The sequence below is a fragment of the Pieris brassicae genome, chromosome W (genome assembly GCF_905147105.1).
Source record: "Pieris brassicae chromosome W, ilPieBrab1.1, whole genome shotgun sequence".
Lineage (NCBI taxonomy): Eukaryota > Metazoa > Arthropoda > Insecta > Lepidoptera > Pieridae > Pieris > Pieris brassicae.
In genome coordinates, this window is record NC_059679.1 from 2,335,341 (window position 1) to 2,358,420 (window position 23,080).

The window sequence follows — 23,080 nt, forward strand, 5'->3', positions numbered from 1 at the left end:
AAATCATAAGGCCAAAAATAAGTGTTACAACTCTGTTTAAATAAACATACTTGCTCACAAGACGTACTGTTCTCTTTTTGGTGTCTGGATGAACAGGCCAACCCTCCTTATCATAAACCACAGGTCGGCCTCTCAAAGAACCTTCATAGTACTGGTCCAGCTTTCCTGGTATCTTTAGTATATATTCCATTCCCATTAAGCCAACACTTGGCAGAAATTTACCAACACAAGCCCTTAGTAACCCTGAAAAGAAGCTTTTGTCTATTGTATACGTCATAAGACAAAGGTATAACATTTATCACTAACAAAACACATCAAATAACAATAATCAAAGAAAATATTTTTTTGTTCACAATTGTTATCAGAATTTTTTTATTTTAAAGAACACTGTACGTTTTAAGTGTTTTATGCGTGTGTGTTGAGGTGGTAATTGGGTCGGCATTTTGCTGAGGAGCAGACTGTTCCACAGCGCTGGTCATTCTCCCAGAGACCACAGCAGCTAGTTTACTGTCATTGATATTGGCATTGCAGTAAATTAGGATGCTTAGTGCGATCGTTAAGTAGTTGTTATTTACAACATTAAGGACTTTTAATAATGATATGGTCACTAGACAACTTATGTTGGGACTGATACACTTACCGGCGTGGTTTACTGGTAGTAACTGTTTACGCTAGAAAAGAGTTGAGAGACTGGGTCTTTTTTACAAGTAATGTTTTTGATAGTATTTAACAGTTTAGTATATCAATAAATTGGAGGCACTTCTATACAAAAATGTATAAAACAAAATAAATCAATGGCGCTACAACCTTTTTAAGTCGGGGCTTTAGATTTCTGTATCTGTTTCATGATCATTTGTTAATCTAATAGGCAAGTAGGTGATCAGCCTTCTGTGCCTGACGCACGCCGTCGACTTTTTAGGTCTAAGGCAAGCCGGTTCCCTCACAATGTTTTCCTTCGACGTTGTAGCGAATGTGAATTAAATGCAGACATAGAAAGTCCATTGGTGCACAGCATGGGAACGAACCTACAACCTGAGGCCACTAGGCCATCACTGCTTACAAAAATGGAAGCAAACAATATATCTTGCTTACAAACAATCATTAATCAACTATAATTATATTTTTTTGCCACTAACCCCAAAATAAATTGATTTTGACCATGAATTGATGACCTTTTTAATTCCTAATCTCTCTCGTGAACTATGCTAACAGACATGTTAATTGTCACATCATCGGGAAAGCATGCCGACCGCACGCGTCTTCTTCCCTCATGAGGAGAAAAATCAGCTGCTAAACATCAATTTCAGACATATCTCGGCATATTAATTTCGGATCGTCACCTGAGAGCATATATTCCAAAAATTCATGAAATCCAGTCATTAATTATTTTAAATAAAGTTAATTTATTAGTTTTAAAATCATTTCCCACTCGACTAATAATAATTCAAATTGGTCTCATTTTTGATAAAAAAATTTTATCGTCTCAATAACAATTAATATATAATCTCCAAATGCGAATCCAATGCGAAATGAAATTGAAAAACTATTTTATATGCATTTGTCTCCTAAACAAGACTGCTATGGTTACATTTACACAAACAGCGGTTTTCTAATGATTTTATTATATTATTTTGTAATATAAAGAAAAACACTAAAATTACTATTTTTTATTAAGCTATCAATGAAACCTATAAAGTATATGCAAGTTCTTCTAATTAACCAAAATAAATTCTTCGGTTTAATACAATACTTGTAAGGTTTTTTTTTAGCTTCATCCAAGATCTGGACAGCAATTAAAATTGAATGTGTCCATGTCTACAAACATGGGACTTGTCAGAACGTAATAAAATTAGAGCGCTTTGCTAGTTATAGAAGTGAGTTCTGGAACCGCTGTAGTACAGATACCGGCAAACTTCACCGGCATACAGCGCGGGACACAAACGTCAACTGATTTACCAATCACGCGATCGACACGTCACTCTCGCGCCGTCGCGCACTACCGCCCGCCGAAGTAATACCTAAAAATGGCTTCTGCGCAGGCAAGCACATTTGTACCAGATGTTTGCCGATATCTATACTGAAGGTAATGTCTACTCGCAAGCAGTGCCGGATTAGCTACGTAGCAAGAGTAGCAAATGCTACGGGCCCCGCGCTCCAACGTAGCTGTAACCGTAACAAAACATCCTTTGCACTTAAAAATCTAAAAGTCGTTTGAGTCACGTTACATTCGAAATAAGTTGGTATTTTACATACTTTTTACCGTTAATTATAATCGACAGACATATTTTGACTAAAAACTATATATACCACATCTCCCTTTCAAGCGGCCAATTTTTTTTATTTTTTATATCAACGCCTTACGCTGGGCATGTTGCAGTCGAGACGGACTGCTGTAGAGCCGTGTACGACTTCAACGCGACCACACGACTGTGTTCGACCGCAAAATAATACCGTCAATGCGAGTTCATTTACAAGATGGATTTCGATGACGAAACACTGCTTCTTGTACTACTATTGCGCAAGCGTAGGCGTAGAAGACACCGTAGCATGTGGGTGTGTCCAATACTACAATCAAGATAACAGTATGGAATATTTCATGCTTTGTATCCCCATCTCAGAGAAGACACTGAAGGGTTTTTCAACTATTTTAGAATGTCCATGGTTTCATTTGATGAATTGGTATTTTAAGCCGAGAGCCCGAGTGGTACGCGGTCGGCAGCAACCGCTTGTAGCGGTACGTGTATGGTGGGTCCGGCAGCTCTAAGCAGTCGACCACACGGCGAAACTCGACCGCAGAGCGTCTGGTCCGGTCTTAAGATGTCATGCGGAACATGACATAATGGTTGCAGCTCCTTACAAAATTTTATAATACTCGACAGTGTCCTAATCTTCATTTCTCGCGAGAAGATTTTTGCTTCCTAATGGGATTTCGACGAATTCTGGCTTTAACAGCATGAACAGCCTTTGTAGTTCTAATAACGCTCGGCCGCCCCGATTTTTTCTGATCTTCGACAGACTTTTTTTTGACGTTCATAAGAATATATGAATACATGATTTTGAATTTTTAAACGAAGTGTTTTTGTATCTGTTGATATTACGATATACGTACATACGGCTGATACCAAGCTTTTAAAGCGTCTGGAATATGACCGACGGCTCCATACCCACTTTGTGTAAGGCCATCACTGCAATCCTATTTTCTTCAACACTCCATTCCATATTGTAATTTTATGTAACGGTATTTAGACTAGTAAATGTGTATTTGATCATTTTCTGAATTAAAAAAAAAACAAGATGTGCAAAATAATTAAATAAGAGATTAATTTAATAAATTAAAAAAAAAACTTATTAAATATATTACCTACTATATGCAACTTTACAGAAATTGGTTAAATAAGGTTAAATTAGATAAAGTTTAACAAAAGGCTTTTATTATCATAGACATGAATACAAATAATACAATTATTTCATTTCACCTTATTACTACAGAGATTATTACAGAATTTCATTAATTGTAATAGAATAATTACTATCATTGTTATCGTTATTATATATTTTTGGTACTATTGGCTTCGAATCTATTCGAATCAACCATGGTAATGACAAGAAAAATATTGCGCGTAACGGAAATATATGACGGTAAATGTTTTTCCAACGCCGATAAAGAAGTTTCATTTCAATAATTTAAAGAATAGTCTACATACTACTACTACTACTAAAACTTTTTTAAGTTTTGTAGTTTTTATCAAAATAAATAATTGGTATTAAACTTAAAATTAAAATTACATTCATCTCATTATTTTGAAACCAAAAATTTTGAAACTTTCACTTCTACCATGAGTAAATTGCAAACATGTTTTTTTTAATTATTTAAACAGGTTTTAAATATAGACTACAGTCATTCAAGAACCGTAACTCTAAATTAAAAGAGTGCAGATTGATTTAGTGTTGAGCAATAAATCAATCTATTGTAAGATATTATATTGTAATTGAGCGCATTAATCAAAATTAGACTCTCAACCTGAAGGTCGTAGACACCTTGTCTTTAAAAATGTAATCACTTTCCATTGCACGGCAGTGATCTATTACTTCTAGGCAGAAAGACTGCCTGTACATCTTTTGTCTACATTTTTAGCTGTCTTAATAAGGAAGCTCTCTCTCTTCTGAATGATTTTATCCTGAAATTTCCCTCAAATTCAAACCTATTTTTGAATTTAATTCTAGTTAAGATATGTTTCAATATCTCAAGCGAAGCGAGGCGTTATGGTTGCAGTGCATTTGCCTTGCGCAAAACTTAGCAAGTAAACGTAAAGTGACAAAGTCTTGCCAATTCTTTTCCCCCGCTTTTTGCCTTGATTTGGGAACTGGTAGAAAATTTACATCCTTGGTATGAAGTTCATACGTCCTAAGAACGACAACTAGGAGCACTTTAAGATGTTGTCATTGGAGAATCTTAGAAAAATAATTGATATATCGTTTGCATTTAAATTATATACACATACATTAAAAAAATGAAATACGTAATACAAAATATTTTTATTTATTTTCTCCCAATAAACAAATACTCAAATTTTATCTATGTAGCGCGTTGTGAATTTCAAAATATGAACAGAACTGTGGTGCGGTAATTTGAATTTCGAATCACGTCCATAGCTTTGGTGTTTTTTTTCGAATTTCGAATGAATTGTACTTGTTGTCAAAAATCTACACGGTCCACGCCACTCACGTCTCAGTTGTGATTTCGCATAATGCAAATAATGCGCGATTCGTATCAATATCTGTAACAAGAAGTATCTTATACTAATATATATATATATATATATATATATATATATGAAATCACACTCAATGTATAGGTACCATACGTTAAAAATTTATTGGATTTGATGTTTTTTGGGTTAAGTCACGGAGACACAAACATTATTTTTCGGTAACACTATATGCACTACATTGTATTCCGCCTTGTTTATCCCGTTTGTTATATAAAAAATAAGTATAGAAGTGAAAACATCTTTAGCATCGTTGTGATTTAAAATTCGATGAAACGAAAAAGCGACAGTAAAAGAGACAGACACATAAATTCATAAGATTAAACAGAAAGCTGTATTTAAAACAATTCTCTGGACATCGTCAATTACCTCAAATCTTCAACTCTATCCATTTGCGTGATCCCATGTCACCTTTGGTTTAATCACTCTCGATCAGAGTTCCATTTCTCTAAATTAATTGTTAAAATCCTGCGCAGTATCCCAAGAGCAGATTTAGAAATTTTGATTTTAGTTTAAAGTGGAGGAAGAACGTTGGACTCCTGAGGGAGGGATGATCCTCGGCCCGAATGGCAGGCCCTGATAGATGTTATACATAAACGAGATTTAGCACGAACTACCGATAGAGAGTAGAATATTTAAGAGTGATATGTCTATAATGGTTAAGAAGAGAGTTATGAAATCATAACTTATTGCATGGCTAACATATGCATTTCTCATGCAACATATATACAAATAAAACAAAAACAATATAAATACATGTCGACGAGGCATGGAAAGGAGCATGCTAAACATTAAAAAGGTAGACAAGATAAGACACATAAGAATAAGATCAGTTAACATCAGGTGAGCCGTCTGCCCATTTGCCTTCTATTACATAAATAAAAATGAAAACGTTAATTATAAAGTTAAGTCTAAGATTATTTCACAGAGACAACCACTCCTCAATGAAATCACCAGGAACAAGTTGAAACAGCAAATACTCCACGATTCCGAACAAGACGACACTGCTTATGTCTTAACACAAATACAGAAGAGTAATGAATTATTGAAAAAATAGGTTAATTTTTTTAAATAAATGTCCTACAAACATTTTGTTTTACTACAATAATTTTGAAAGAAAAAAATGCTATCGGTAAGACGACGGACGTATTGATTAGTTACAACGTTCTTATTTAGGAAAAAAAAAGAATTTTTATCAGTTACGTTTTGACGATTAAAGTCGTTGCTCAAAATTTAGACAGCTGGAAAAGTTGACTATAGATAGTCAGCATGGAACTTCAAGCATTCGCTAAATAGCTATTTTTATGTTTTCTAGAGAATAAAATATCTAGAGAAGTGTATAGGCAGTCTATAATATAAACTTGCAACAATCTAGAACCGTTGTAATAATATGTAATAATAATAATTTATTTGCAAGAATACGGTACAATTTTTTTTATGGTTATCTAAAGTTAGCATATTCTGCCACACATATTTTCCTTAAAAGGTAGACTAGAAGTTACAATAATTAATTGTAATTATTACATTGTGACTCATATCAACTAAATTCTTATATTATTTTATTTATTTATTTATTTACACGTTCTAAAACAATGTGCATGCCATAAAAAATATAAGAAAATATGACATCACAAATTTGACACACATAAAAAACACATCAATTATATTAGAATATAAGTATAGATTACCTAAATGGAGAAAATTAAAACAAACAAACACAATAAATAATAATAATAATAATAATTAATTAAACTAAATAGGTAAAACAACAAAATATCAATAATAACTAAACTAAATGAAATCTTAGACCTCATTAAGAGCATGAATAACAAGGTTACGGTAATTTGGCAGACTGTTGTAAAACCCATCAATCATCATCGATCTTAGTAATCAAATTGTAAGAGCGAGATAGCCTATTTACTGGACCATTCAAAGTAGGAGATATTAGTTACATTATTAAATTCATATTAATTATAATTCTTCTCGCAAATAACGATTAATAGAATATAATTTTTTTCAAAAGTAAGTACATTATGTCGATTTTTAAAAACACTAGTAGTAAGATCTTTGAATGTCAACATCTCTCCATGTCTACTCGACAATGGACTTAACAATATTTATGTTTTTACCTACAAAAAGGTACATTACTAAAATATATATACAGGGAATAGATGCTTTGAGCTTCTTAAGCAAAGGTACGTAACTAGATAGTTTGCTTCAGAAAGTTACAATTATACCATACTGCGTCTATTTATTGTTAAGCTTTTACGTCCATCTCGAACGAGTTTCAAAAATATTATAGATGTCTGTATCCAGTTTGCTCTTTGTATACACTTTTGACATCGTAATTTTAATCGAAGAAAGTGGGAGTTGCGCACCAAGAACACCAGAGCGTAGGTCCATTCAAAAAGCATCATTATAAGATGCCTTCTTACGGCGTTCAACCCAATTTTCGTATATTTACTTTAATAAGTTCAATATTCAGATCCCTATTGGAAGCTTTATAGTAGGCGCTAATGTTTTGTAACTCCCTATAGCATCAGTGACTTCGGTTTCGTAGCCAGCCCAAGGCTCCTTTTATATTGAGGCTGTGGAGGAATGAAGGCCATGGCGAGTCAAACCGCTGACTGGCTCAAGGCCTGAGTGGCTGATATTAAGGAGTTGTTTATAACCATAGCAGTGTTGGCCTTGTGGCTTCAGCGTGCGACGCTCATACGCTGAAGTCGTAGGTTTGATCCCCGGCTATAGCAATGGATTTTCTTTTATGTGCGCATTTAAAATTAGCTCTAACGGCGAAGGAAAACATTGTGAGGAAAACGACTTGCTTTAGACCCAAAAATTCAAAGGCGTGCCTCAGGCACAAAAGGCTGATCACCTTCTTACCTTTTAAATTTACTAATGGTGTGGTGGTATAATAAAATACGTTTACGAGTTTTTATATATTTTATTGTGTTTACAAAACTAATAAGTCATCTATCGAAAATTTTGTGATTTATAAAATTTGTACGCGTTTACGCAGGCTCTGATTGGCACACACACAACGACACAAATAAATGGCGTCAGAGCAAGATACGTGGAGATCTGTGACATCTCCGCTGAAGTTAATGCCGTGGCTTTCATCACCAACACCGCTTGAAAATATATTTTATGTAAATACCAAAATCTTGAGGCCCACGGTCGAAGCTCCAACGTTTTTTTCCATACGGGTTTTTTTTTTAAATCTCCCTGTCGCTTGTTGAGCGGGATCTTATATATATACGTACATATGTATTTGCAATTGTCGTTGCAAAGAAGAAATGGCTCCATCATGGCATCTTACGCCTGAAGATATAGGGACTGTCATGTTTACTGCAGGTAGAGATCTGTTTAGAGGAGCATTACAATTCATGGTAGTTCCACCCGACCATTACAATATTGGTGGTTACACCGGAAGGTAAAAAATGACTGAGTTTCTTTTAGGTGAAAAGCACGAGAGAGACCCACCCGGGACCGGACTCCGATATTTCTTAGTGTTAGTAATAGTGCCGTGGAATAGTATAAGAAGTGTTAACATAAGTTTAGAGACTGTTAAACATTTCCATAAGTTAAGCATATAATGGTTTCATCTTGTAAAGCACTACATATTCATCTTGCACTTTTTGCCTGGGGTGTACATTTTGCTTACTCAGGCTTTCTTAGTTTATAAGCGTGATGATCCCTATGTACGTGCCAAGGTTCGTACATTCTTGCTCATTTACAAGCTTGACAAATTCCTATGTTTGTACGTGCCATGGCTGTACATATCGATCACTTATAAGCGTGACGATTTCCAAAATCGTCGCAGTTACGTCCCGAGAGTATAGCCCGACGCAGGCACTCTCTTCTACATTCGTTCATAGCGAACTAAATCATGGGATTTACACCCCGAGAGCATAGCCAGACGTAGGCACTCTCTTTGACTGTTAAATTGTATTCATTCGGTATATAGCAATTAGCACGTCATTATTTCGCTCATATTCTATTGTAACACGCGAGTGGTAAATATAGAGTAAATCAATAAATCTCTATTATTTGAAGCATCCCGTTGACCCAGGAACCGTACAAAACTATAAAGAACACTACAATAAGCAAAATGATATAGTGTACAGTCACAGTTCTAAAGGAGCTGCTCAAGTGGTCGGAAAGGTACAACTACAACTAGGTTACAAATATAATGACAACCGCATACAAGATACCGCAATTCAAGAAATGATGTCGTAATGTTAGTCGTACATTGTGGATTCACCACTAAAGACAGATACTTACAAACGTAATTAATGGTATAATCTGCCATTGGGCATCGATTCTGTTGAAACACAGGTTCTCTTCAGTTGCAATATTCACATCCGAAACCAAAAACATGGCTCGGATACACATAAAGCATTGAAACTAACTCGAATAGACATCAGTGGCATCGTTAATCCAGTCATAATCGAATCCACGCTTTCTAGCAGCGCTATCCCACCCTAGAAATAATGAATAAATTAATAGCCAGAAAGCAAAAATAGTCCAGATAGACTTCGAGATCGAGAGAAATTATTTTATAAAAAGAAGTCATCAATTCCTTACAACACAATAATCTGTAATAATTTTTTATTTCCTTAAGACAAAAAAGAAATTTTTGGGACAAATTTGCCGCCCCCTCAAATCCGCCGCCCTAGGCTTAAGCCTACTCAGTCTGCTGGTAAATCCAGCACTGCATACTATTTTTATTAATTATAACTCATAATGTTACATTACTTTTTACTTGGGTTGAAATAACGATATTGTACAGCTTGCTAACTAGTGGACTGTGAAATGTGTGTTTAATCTTTATATGTATTGAATGTCAGGAGTATCTGTATTGTATATGTCATGTATTTATGAGCAAGCTGCATTAGATAAATAAATATATGAGAGGGTGAGATGTAAGAACCTAACAACCCTACGGATCTCTAAGCCCTGCAGATGTACCCTAACACATAAGTAGTGAATATATAAATAAGTACAGGATGTCTGCACCAAGAGACCTAAGGTAATAGACGGAGCCCTACGGGTAGGATCAAAGGTTCGAGGTGGTGGGATTATCTCAAATCTATCGGGCAGGCTCACCACGAAAATTAAGGGTTTGAAATAGTCTTCGCCACTTTGAGAGGAAGCGAGAAATGAATACGACAGAGCAATATTAAAATTTGATTTATTGTTCAAAGACAATATCTTAAATAGTACTTACACCTATTCACACATACATAATATTATTTAAGTGAGCTGTTGGTGTATTGCGCACCTTCAGCTATTAACATTTTGGAACACACGTGAGTCGTGTCAGCAATTGCTTAATATTTGAATAAGATATAATTCAAAATTACTCTTCAGCTAATAATATTTGGAACACACGTGAGCCGTGTCAGCAGTTGGTCAATTTTAAAATGAAATCTGAACAAAAGTTTTTATTAATCAATAGATCCAAAGATTTCACTACAAACAAACATTTCCTATTGAAATTATATTGAATTAAAATGATATTTTATTTTAAAAATATTAACATACAAACACATAAGTACAGAGAACACACGACACTCTTAAAGACAATACATGCACGGGCATCAATAACAGCAGTGCACAACGTTTTATGAAAAACAGTACAATGATAGAAAAGAAATAGTGTTACAAAAATAAACGACAATAAACTAGTTTGAAAAAAAAAATGCAATTTAAATATATACATTTATATGATTAATAATAAACGGCACAAATATAAGTCTTTCCTCAACTTCTAGTGGAAGGTGTTTCTAGTCGTCGGTTAAAGTATGGGGAATCCATCTGGTACAAAGCTTCCTGACGCCTAAATGTTCTTGTAATATTTTTTGAACTTGACTCAATACCACTGCCTAGGCTTGCCCGTATCTGCTGATAACTCACTCGCTTATCTTCCTCTATCATGCGTCGCACAGCACTGATGTTATCTTCAGTACTCGCTGTTAAAGGACGTCCCTCATGCGGATCATCATTGCGATTGTAATGTCCACGCAAAAACTCGTTAATCCAATTGTAAATAGTGGCACGAGATGGGGCTAATCGAATCTCGGCTCGAAGCTTTGTTGTGATTTGCCACCAATTCACAAAAACAAATGACAAATGAATGGAAAATACTACATTAGGTTACCAAAGCGTTCTAAAATTTAATTAAAAAAAGTTTTCATTAGCAATGTTTCTAACTGGCCAGTTATAAACATTTTCAGAGTTACGCACCTATATCTAATAAAAAAACAATAAATGCAGCAGCATGTTACGCTTAAGAGACGGAGACTTATAAAATGGATCAGCCTAGCATATAAAATAAAAAAAATGTCTTTTAATTCTTACTTATAAAACAAGAAGTTAGATTAAGTTAGTTTGCTTACATGCAATTATTAGCTTTGTCAGTAATTAAGTTTTTATCCTAAATTTACTTAGTTTTTCCTTAATCTTACTATTACACTATTATTCTTCATTCTGTAAGAACTCCTCTGTAGGTTCACCTAAGATCCTCCTCCAAAGATAGTCAGTCCTCTCTAGATTGGGCTACTTGAATCCAGTTGGAACCAGCTGTTTTTATGATGTCGTCTTCCCACCTAGCCACAGGTCTACCTCTCTTTCTTTTTCCCTGTGGACCCGCCCATGAGGTCACCGTTTTCGTCTACCTCTTGTCACGTAGACGCGCCACATGTCCGGCCCACCTCCATTTTTGTGACTGAGCGTGTTCTAATACATCGCTTGCCTTGGTTATGTTTCTGATTTTAGTGTGCCTTATTTTTTTGAATCTTTCTAATGCCTCTCATGTATTAATATATAATATATTATGCTTTGCTATAGATTCAAAGTATTTATGAACAACACACACACACACACAATTAACAATATTTTTAAGCTACATCGTAATAAATGGTGCGTTTTACCCATGGGAATGAAAGTGCGTGCTCCTATTAACTAAAAACAAAGACAAATCTTTGTTTTGAATTTATTTTATTATTATTAATTACGTGATTAATTAAGTGATGTAAAATTACAAGCATTTCATATTTTTTAAACATTTATAATAGTACATTATGATACCTATACTTATGAATAAATGATTTAGAGTTTTTGAATTGCAAAGCGATCGTTCCGGCCATACGGCTGGAACACTAAACATTCATTCGGACATACACAAAATATTTGGCAATATATCCGGAATATATTTGAGGTTCATAAGTGTACATTGTACTACGTATATGAATAAATTTTGATTTAATAATAATTAAATAGAAATTTTAAAAGTTTGGTCGCTGTTTATATTTAATGTTGGCAGCATTTCCCTGCTGTATACTTCCTGTTCAATCGTAATAAATCCGAATTAATTCCACCGTATTCTCCAGATTTGTCCCCAGCGACTTTTTCCTGTTCTCAGACCTCAAGAAAATGCTCGCTGGTCCACAATTGCACTGATGATGAGGTAATCGGCAAACTGAAGCCTTTTTGAGGCTAAACACAAATCGTACTATAAAAATGTTATATACAAATTGTATGACCGCTATAATCTTTGTATTGCATCTCGAAGGCTACATATCTATATATGAACTAGCAGATCCGACAGACGTTGTCCTGTCTTAAATATAAATATTGATTTCGAATTGGTACAATTAACTAAAAATGCTTTATGATATACAACATTCATTGTTGGTTTTTCTGGCGCGTAAATAAATAGTTTTGTTGGTTTTCCGACATGCGAACAGGCCACATATAACTGTGACAGACCATGTGAAAAACATGGATTTTATATAATATTAATGCCATAAACAATTAACAACTGTTTTTGATTTTATCAATATAATAAATCCGATCGATCCTCTTTGGCGAAATTTGCAGCATTCTGTCAATTTTATGTAAAACGCCATAAGGTTAATTCAAAAAAGTTTGAATGAAATGAAAAAAAAAATATCGTAACAAAAGTATTCTTAAATTTTCAAATTTTTCGCGCAATTTTTTTATTTTTTTCTTTCTAAAGAACCTTCTCCTGACGATAACACACACAACAAAAAAAGAATTAGCGAAATCAGTCCAGGGGTTCACGCGTGATGCCGTGACCAAGAGAAATAGGGATTCATTTATATATATTATTTGATTATTGCAAATTCATTTCTATATACTATTCGTCGAGCGAGGAAAGCACTGCTCTGGCTTCAGCGGTACCATCACGAGCCAACATATATCTGTAATTGGCGCCTGTGTTCTTGAACCCCTCGACCCAAGAATGTAGATTCAATCTCTATATATATAAAATTCTTGTGTCACAATGTTCGTTCCCATACTCCTCCGAAACGGCTCCACCGATGCTTATGAATGTTTTTATGCATATTCAGTAAGTGTGGGAATTGGCTACCATCTATATTTCAAACCCCAAAGTGATAAGGGGTGTCCAGCCCAATTTTTTTTTTATGAAACAGCACTTACAACCCTTAATTGTCACGCCTCTACGATTAACCCCTATCTTATTATATATAGGATATTTTTATTGAACTAAAAAAATGTTTCCTGGAAATAATATACATGTCAAAACAACGTTTGCCGGGTCAGCTAGTAAAAATATAAATATTATCAATAGTCACGTGTTGCAACCTTAGTGTATAGATTACTCTCATTAATGTCATCTTATATTTAGTATCAATTGAGACATCATTTTGTTAAGACTTAAAGGTAATATTTTAATTAATTTCATTTGTAACCCCAGCTGTGCACCAATAGGCTTTCTTTCCATGTGAGCATTTAACATTCCCTCGAACGGGGATGGAAAACATCGTGAGGAAACCAACTTGCTTTAGACCCAAACAGTCGACGGCGTGTGTAAGGCATGTATTATTTTATAAGTTCAAAAGTCAAAAGGTATGGGACCTTTTGCACTACATCTATTTATCAAAGACTATGTTTATTTAGTAGCAAAGATTCGAAGTGTTATTGATTTATTTCTTGTTTATTAAAAAATAGCGAATTCCCAACGAATTGAGCGTATCTAGTAGTTTAAACTGAATGTTAAATATATTAATATTATTCAAAAAAACGTCGAAATATATATTTATGTCATTTGTGTGTAATTTTATATAACTTTTAACTTTGCTCAAGTATGCATAACTCACTTGTAAATCACGAATGAGCTCTTCCTACAACTAGATGCATCGCTAATTCGTAGCATGACATCGAAAAACGAGACAGTTTATGTTCCCACGTGACCTTAGCGGTAATCAAATTACGTTCGTTTAATTTGTATGAAAATTCGTTCCATGAACGCTCGGCTGAACCAACATTTCACCGTTGCGCCTTCTAACTATGACAGAATACGCGATTCTAAAAAAGTTACTTTTTATTTTATTTATTTATTTATTGTATAAGTGTTCTTAATATATAGGAAGTTGATGTGGTGGAAACACAAACTGTGCACAGTTTTTCTATCCACCAGGACGTCGAACATAATTAAATCATTAACACACACATATATATATATACTAAGGCCAGTGACATATAAACTGTAAATTTATAACAATCAACCATTCAAACGATTTAAAATTGCACGTAAAACGTCATAAACAAATCTAAACACTGACGCGCCATAGATAGCCGATGCAAGAAACCTGTTCTTGTCGAGAATTCTCATTCACATACAGGGTGAGTTCCTATATTCGATTTTTTTTTAATGACGTATATAGCATAATTTATGTTATGCATAATTTATAATTGTTTGACTTATGTAGTATTTTTTTAATTTAAATTTAATATTGTTTCTTGTTATATTAGTAAGAAGTGTAGCTGGTATCGAGTTTATTAAATTTGGAATAATGTAATCTAATGTTTTTTCCCATATAAATTATTGTATTTGGGTAATAGAAATTCGTTTATTAATTTTCTACGTGTTGAGTAGTGATAGTGAGTTTTAATTGTTTTGAGGTAATTTTCTGTAAAGTAGTTTTCATTTAGTAATCCTAGTTGCACTTTCTCGTGTATAGGTATAATTTTGAAAAATGCAAATAGCTTTCTGTAGTCCGCTTTATATTGTGATTTTAATTTTATGGGAGCAATTGTTTTTAAAATACGTATTTGTATTGCAAATATTTGATTCAGATAAGTTTTGCATGTTCTCCCATAGCTTGTAAGTCCATATGTTATAATGGATTCGGCTAGTGCTTTGTACAATAGTAGCAGAGTTTTAAGAGGTATTTTATTTTTTATTAAAGTGAATTTGGCAAGTATCGCTCTTAGCCTATCACAGACAGAATTAATGTGCATTTTCCAGGACATTCGGTCATCTATTGTAAGCCCCAGGTACTTATGGTTATGAACTTATTCTAAGGCGTTGCAGTTGCAGCTTTTGGGGTACGAGTTATAAGAATGTGCACATGTGTGGTTGTGTAAGATTAAGATGGGTGTACGTGAGCTTAGATTGTGACTGGATCGGATATGCATGAACTTTGTTTTGTTAGGATTTAGTATAAGTCCTACGTCGTGGGACCATTTAGCCAATGTATCGAAATCCGATTGTAACTTTGTTTCTGCTTCTTGGATGTTAGGCCCTGCGGCTACTAGGCATGTATCATCTGCAAATTGGAAAATCTGATAATACTTTATTATGTTAGGTAATGTGTTAACATAGGTAAGGTAGTGTAAAGGCCCAATGACTGAGCCCTGAGCCGTACCTTCTGTAATAGATATTGGAAAATTTTCGTCGTTGCACACTTTAACACGATAAGTTCTGTCTTGCAGATAGTTTTCACACCACTTGAGTAGGTGTCCTCGTACTCCGCAGTCATTTAAGTTCTGTAGGATTACGCTGTGCTTTAATGTGTCGAATGCCTTACTGTAGTTAATAAACACTACTAGAACATGATCTTTTTTATTTAAATGTTTATAAATGTGGTCTGTGAATGCGGATAGCAATTGTGTGGTATTTTTATTTGGTTGGAATTTATATTGTTTGTTAGAAAGAATATTGTGTTTTTTATAATAATTTTGAATTTGTCCACATATGTATTTTTCTATTATTTTGTTAATTGTTGGCAATATAGTTATTGGACGATAATTATTATAGATTTTTTTACTACCATTTTTGTATATTGGTCGAACTATGCCTGTTTTTAGTAAGTTAGGATATTTTCCAGTATACGTTGATTTTATTACATAATGTTTTAATATCCATAGTTCGTATTTTATCTGTACCTGGAGACTTTCTGTCGTTTAATGATTTAATTATCTTTGCAACTGATTTAGGGTCTGCTGACTGAAATCTCATACTTGTATTTTCTGCATGCTGGTAAGAGCTTTTATCTAACAGTGGATTTACACAGTTGGTTGATATATTACTAATACTATTGTGGAAGGAAGTTGCAAAATTATTTGCAATATCTTTACATGTAATATTTTGGTTTGCAAATGCGTTCTGTATAGCTACGTCCATGGATGTTTTAATTTTTCCTGTTAGTTGGTTTAATAGATTTTTTAGATTATTTTTATTAGCTTCTATATTGGTTGTAATTGTTTTATTTTTAGTTTTATTTATTAATTTATTGACATAATTTCTGGTTTTATTATATTTTTGTTTGAGTATTAAGTTGTTTGGATCTTTTATATATTGAGTAAAAAGTTATATATTGAGAATCTCTGTACTGACATCCTTTAATAATTCTATTATTAATCCAATGGTTACTATTTCGAAGAGAGTTAGATTTAAGTTTAACTGTACATTCAGATTTTTTATATGCTTTTTTTTTATAAAATAGGGGGCAAACGGGCAGGAGGCTCACCTGATGCTAAGTGATACCGCCGCCCATGGACACTCTCAATGCCAGAGGGCTCGCGAGTGCGTTGCCGGCCTTTTAAAAATTTGTACGCTCTTTTCTTGAAGGACCCTAAGTCGAATTGGTTCGGAAATACTTCAGTGGGCAGCTGGTTCCACATAGCGGTGGTGCGCGGCAAAAATTACCTTGAAAAACGCTCAGTCGTGGAACGTCGGACGTCGAGGTGATACGGGTGGAATTTTGTATTTTGCCTCGACGTCCGATGCTGAAACTCAGCTGCAGGTATTAATCCGAACAACTCCTCTGAACACTCTCCATGGTAAATGCGGTAGAAGATGCAAAGTGACCCCACATCTCTACGCAACGCCAAAGGATCGAGCCGCTCGGAGAGGGATTGGTCATCGACGATTCGAACCGCTCTTCGTTGGATACGGTCAAGTGGAAGGAGCTGGTACTGGGGAGCTCCCGCCCAGAGGTGAGAACAGTATTCCATGTGGGCCGTATTTGCGCTTTATAGAGTTGCAAGCGGTGGCCCGGAGTGAAGTACCGTCTCGCCTTGCTGAGCACACCATGCTTTTTGGAGGCTAATTTAGCCTTTCCCTCCAAATGACCGCGAAACTGAACGTCGTTCGATATGTCTACGCACAGCCAGAGGCTTGATAGGTCCCTTCCTTCAAGCGACCTGAGGCGACGAGAACAGATATCCTCTCTGACGTACACGCAAACTCCCGCCCGCGGCACAAATGAATGTTCCAATTTGTACCCCGGGTAGGAGAGGTAGGAAGTATCAGTCTCAGTAAGGAAGAATAAGGCCGGCTTCGCAGTTTCGAGGTGAAAGTGAACCGCGTTAAGATTAGAATTGAGCCCCCTAACATTGGTAAAGTCCACTGAGAGCGTGGAAGGGGTATGCCTTCGGTAAATTCTTCCGTTTGCCCCGAGATCGAAACCTATAGTTTTTTGCGCAGTTTTTGCCCACCCCAGAATACGAAGGGCAGCCTGTGCATCCACCACCGAATACTGATTGTTCCGATGATGGACGCTCAGAGGGGGATTCTCCACAGCGGAAACGTGTGGTACCCCCCTGGGGTAATCTCTGTTTAAACTGAATCTTCATATTCTCGGGAGGGGTGGGGGGGAATTGATGGGCTCTGGGAGTCTCACTCACCGCACGAAACGCGAGTACAATAAGATGAACCTATTGCATCACTTCACGCCGGTTTTCTGTGAGACAGTGGTACTGCCCCGGTCGTGCCTGCCCGATTGGCTGAAGCCCGAAAGCAACAGCATGGCACTCCCACTAGGAAGGGGGTTGACTGACTGCACTGGTGAAATAACCTCTGTCACAGGTTATTTCATCAGTGGGCGATGGGGTCGTCACGTCCCGACGCCTTCCTTGCTTGTGTTAAGTTATTTTGTATGAAGTTATATATACCAATAGGACACTTCATTTCTATTGTTGGCTTCCAATCAATTTGCTCTAGAAGGATCGTTAATTTATTATTGTCAATTAATGTTTTATATGTTGGAACATCCTGTGGCTGTGTTTTAGTGCAAGCAAGCACGATCGCTCGATGGTCCGCTAGTTTTGTGCCAACCGTTGCCGTGTATAGGTCGTGTGTTTGGGATCGAGCGTATATGTGGTCTATGCATGATTTTGTAATGGTTCCTTTGTATAGTTCCGCCCTAGTGTAAGTTGTGATCCCACACATAAGGCCTAAACTGTGTAATGTGTTGCAATATTTATGTTTTATAGGAATGTCTAGCTTTAGATTTATATTAACGTCTCCCAATAGATACAAGTCAATATTTTTCTGACAATTGTTCTTAATAATATTATAAAGTTCATCAATAAACAGGTTCTTGCTTAGGCTAGGTGGGCGGTAAATAGCACAAATTTGTGCAGTGTATTTTGTGTTTCTGTTTTTATGTTTATTTTTTACATATACTAAGATACCTCCACCTTTCCTACCATTTCTGAGAGCCGAAAACATATGGTATCCATCTAAATTATACAGACAACTGATTCTATCAGAAATGTTTGCTTCTGTAAGCACAATAACGTCAACAGCGCCAGCCGAGTAAATACATTGCTCGAGACTATCAAAGTATTTTATGATTGACCTTATGTTTATGTGTACACACAATAGATTTAAATGTCTACTGGGAATTTTACTCACAAAATCACTTATGTTTATACAGTCTTCTAATTCACAAATATCACTAGTTAAACTATCCATCTTAATAATAATAATTTATATGCATTTAATTTGGTCAGTTAATTGGCATTCTGTCTTTTTTTTTTGCACTTGTATATCCAACACTGATCTTAGGTTTTGTATTTTAGTGTTTTCATCCTTTCTTGCACGCACCATACCGTTTTTAAACCATACGTATTTATATCCTTGTTTATTCTTTAATTCCTGTTTGGCTTCCCATAAAATGCTTTTGTTGTATTTAGTCATTGCTTCCCTGATGAATACTATTTTGTTATTGTTGGGTTCATAGGGGCAGGGTTTTGTCCAACTTCTTTATAACGAACGTGTCCAGATAATAGTTTAGAATATATAAAATTCAATATTTAAAATAAAACTTATCTAATATAGGGAAATAAAATTTATTTTTTATATTTCGGATATTTTGAGTTTAGAAAGTGTGATTATAAATAAATTATTAAAATATCAACGGAGATGAGAAACAAGACGGCATTGCCCTTCTACCGACTTCGTAGATGACGAGTTTATAATTTGCTATAGATCAACGACTTTGATTCGTTGACGATTTCAGATTTCACACTGAAAACTACGTTCAATAACATTCAATTAATTAATTAATTACGGATATATAATAAATACGTAATTCCCCATTATATCATACTTTAATATAAACCAGCTCACGCCCGCGTTGATTTTGTGTATTTTAACAGTCTCTTGGGATATTGTAATCTGTATTTTAGGTAAAAAGTGCAAAAATACTCGCGGCCTGGTTCTTCAGTTTACAATAAATAAGAATGCTTTATCACTAGTAGATATTTATTATAATATAACTTTTCCTCATTATGTTTTTCAATTGTATTATTATTCTCCACTTCTCGTTGTTTAAATAAACATAGGTATTTATCAAATTGATAATATGTCACGAATAAGCCATTGGAAACAATTATAATAACAGTATTTATTTAGTTAGGATATCGCCATAAAGATATAAACATATGTATATTCCTATATATCATTGTCTCTCAATTCAGCGAACTTGTCAGGCTTAAGCTGTTAAGAAAATATAATTGTTTATATTATATGAAATAGTTAACGTATAAACTAAATTTGTACAATTTGAAGGAATTCATTTTTATTATTAAATATAATAATAATTTCGAGTATAAGTTGATATGTAGTATCTTTTGCAAAAGGTTTGAACAACACTAACCCTATCAAATTTATAAGTTTAAAAATTTGTAAAACTATAACTATAAAACTGAAATTTTGGAAACATCAGAGTAATGAAAGCTTTTATCAAAATTTGCCGGAAAAGTTTAAAAATAATAATTGTCAACTATCATAGCGCCAGAAAACTTTATGTTTAAAATATATCAAAATAATGTTTTTTTAATAAATAAAATTATCGTTCTTTCATTCGGTCTTGCGATGCTGAAACGTTTCAACTTATAGGAGGTCACGTACGCAAAAATGCTATTGACTTTAGGTACCTAAACTCATCTCTCTATTCGACTTTTCTTGCGAATTGAATTCCTGTGTGATGCCATCAAAAATATTACTTGTAAAAAAACAAGATTGCAACGTTGTTCCTCTACCGTAAAAAGTTGTGAGATACCTGTAATCCACACTTACGCTCTCTTTAATCGGCAGCTCATGTCCGAGCGTCGTGGTCAGCAACGAAGCATCTAGAGCAGACTATCTGTTTCTACCGGTTTCTGTCCAGCGCCTCTATTATGACAGTGTACAGTTTTCAGGACGATGAGTTGATGAGACTTTCACTTGACGGTACACCTAGTTGGTGAACGGCCACGTGATGTTTTGCCTTCTGTGTTACCTACCACGATCTGATTCCCCAAGTTCTCATCGCCTCTGCGCATTGTATGACCGAAATAAGATACGATTGGTAGATAGTGACCATATCAGTATTAGAAATCTTTTGTGTTTTAAATAAATACATTGACTTGGCCATCGTAGCAAACACAATATTCAATTACATTGTTTTGTGCGATTCAGGATTCTAACTTTATCCACAACGAAGTTAAAGGGGTCGAAAATGGCCTGAACTCAAGAAAAATATAGTACGGCCCAGCCCCTTTTTTGCTCGACATGGCGAGCGCATCGCCTTGCCACCAAATTGACTGATATTATGAAACTTCTTTCACTCCTTGAAGGTCGTGTCTAGTACATCAAATATAATAACGACATAATGTCATTCAAATTATAATATTAAAATAAAAATCATTTGTATTCACAGAGTAGAGCAAGATGTGACAGTGACTGTCTAATGATGATTTTTGTTTTTGCACAGTTACTCTAACAATTAAAATATTATTTGAAATTGCTTTTTCCAGGTATCCATGTCGATAATAATAATGATGAACGCCATCACGTGAGTTTTCCTTTTTATTTTTAACTTAATTTCATAAAAAATAAATTCTAGAAGAAGAAGAATTTGGGTTCCAAAAAGTTAACTTTATGTAAATTGCGTCTTATCGTCTGCCAAATGTTGATTAATTCAATTTATTTTACTTATGCTATAAACAACACACTTGTTTCTACTAAATCTTAATATTAGCAACAAGGTAGGATTGGTAAAAGCAAAAGTAAAGAATAATAGCGAATGATTAACACGTCTTGGCGTCTCTATGGAGCTGCTTTTCGAGTTCTAAAATATATTATTTTTAGGTTATTTCTCAGCATATTCCTTTTTACATCTGTCTATGGTCTGGACGGCTCTGGTAGTTGGCTGAATAGTTTTTCAAACATGGGTCCTGGGTGAAAAATCTTGATTTGAGACCTAATATAGGTAATTTTCATCTAATAACTTTAACTACTAGTTACAGTGCATTTAATTGGGTTTGATTCTGATGATATCTTCCAGATTGGTTGGTATAAAATTATCAATGTTCACTGAACCGAAAGTCTGACCCATACCTTAATATAAGAAAAAAACGTTATTATTTTCATTTATTACAAATTGTAATAGCCTTTACGCCTAGAAAACATATGTCAGTCAGCGAACATGAACATCTTTTAAATACATTGTCTATTCACTGAGACATCATGTACGATTACGATACCCCAACTTAAAACTTGTTGTAATATTTAAATTTCGCGCCTTTTGCTTCATTGACTTGATTTGTCTTTTATTTCAAGCCTGTTACTCGTTTGTCTTTGCCCTTCTCTTTACTCTGTGAACATTACTAGCCAATGTGTTGTTCTTTTTAAGCCAAATAAAGTTCAAGATATTTTCCACATATAAAACAACTTGTTTCCATTAAATCTTAACGAGACCAATAAATAATTCAAACCGAACCTAATGAAGGATATTTAACGCGTAGAGATGTTGGGTCTCTCTGCATCTTCTACCGCATTTACCATTCAGAAGAGCTATTCGGTCTAATACCCGCAGCTGAGTTTCATTATCGGACGTCAAGGCAAAATACAAAGTACCATCCGTATCACTTCGACAATTGAGCGTTTTCTAAGGCAGTTTTTGCCCACTTGCGAGCCTTCTGGCAATGTGAGTGTCCATGGGCGGCGGTATCGCTTAACATCAGGTGAGCCTCTTGGCCGTTTGCCTCCTATTACATTAAAAAAAAAACATGAGAACGAACGTCCACTACATGTCCCAATGGAGCTCGTTATTGCGAATGTACCAGGGGGCATTGACAATTCCCTTGAGTAGTTTGTTCTGAAATCATTGGATTATTCGCGACTGCTTCTGGTGCACTCAGTTGGCAACCATAGATGCATCAGGACTTTTTTATAGATTTTTATTTACGGTTACCTTTTCAATTCGCAGCCGTTCATGTTTCACGGCCACGGGCGAAGTTGGTGAATGCGTATCATATTACAACTGTTATGATGCGCCCCAGGATGATATAGGGTACTTATATAGTTTCTAAGTTAATTTTTAATATTATATTAGTGTATATGGCTTACATAAGTTATTGTTATTTCCAGAAGCACATCCGGATGTTTACACTACCTTCATGTCTGCGGTATAAATGTGCCTACCGGTGATGAGGATTTAGAAATTTAAAACTTAATTTAATGAAATGTTTTAGGTAGCATAATGCTCACTAAACAATAGTTCATTTAATCTATAATTACATTTACAGCCAGTTCTAAAGGGCGATAAACTCTCCCTCTTTAAATCGCCATTTAAGTTTACAAGAGACGCGTTAATCTATAATAATTCTCATGAGACAGCGAAATATAGTGAAGTGTATTAAAGTGAACGGGATACAAAATGGTGTCTTTATTCTGTGTTATGAAACATCTTGTTTATGTTCTA

At 34.8% G+C, this 23,080-nt stretch overlaps 1 long non-coding RNA gene across 1 annotated transcript; it reads left to right on the forward strand.

The window, feature by feature from the left end:
• Window positions 1-21,506: 21,506 nt before the first annotated feature.
• Window positions 21,507-22,811, forward strand: LOC123718281. Its single transcript, XR_006754973.1, has 3 exons — window positions 21,507-21,586; window positions 22,586-22,669; window positions 22,747-22,811. It is a non-coding gene; the product is annotated as an uncharacterized LOC123718281 (long non-coding RNA).
• The last annotated feature ends 269 nt before the right edge of the window (window positions 22,812-23,080 follow it).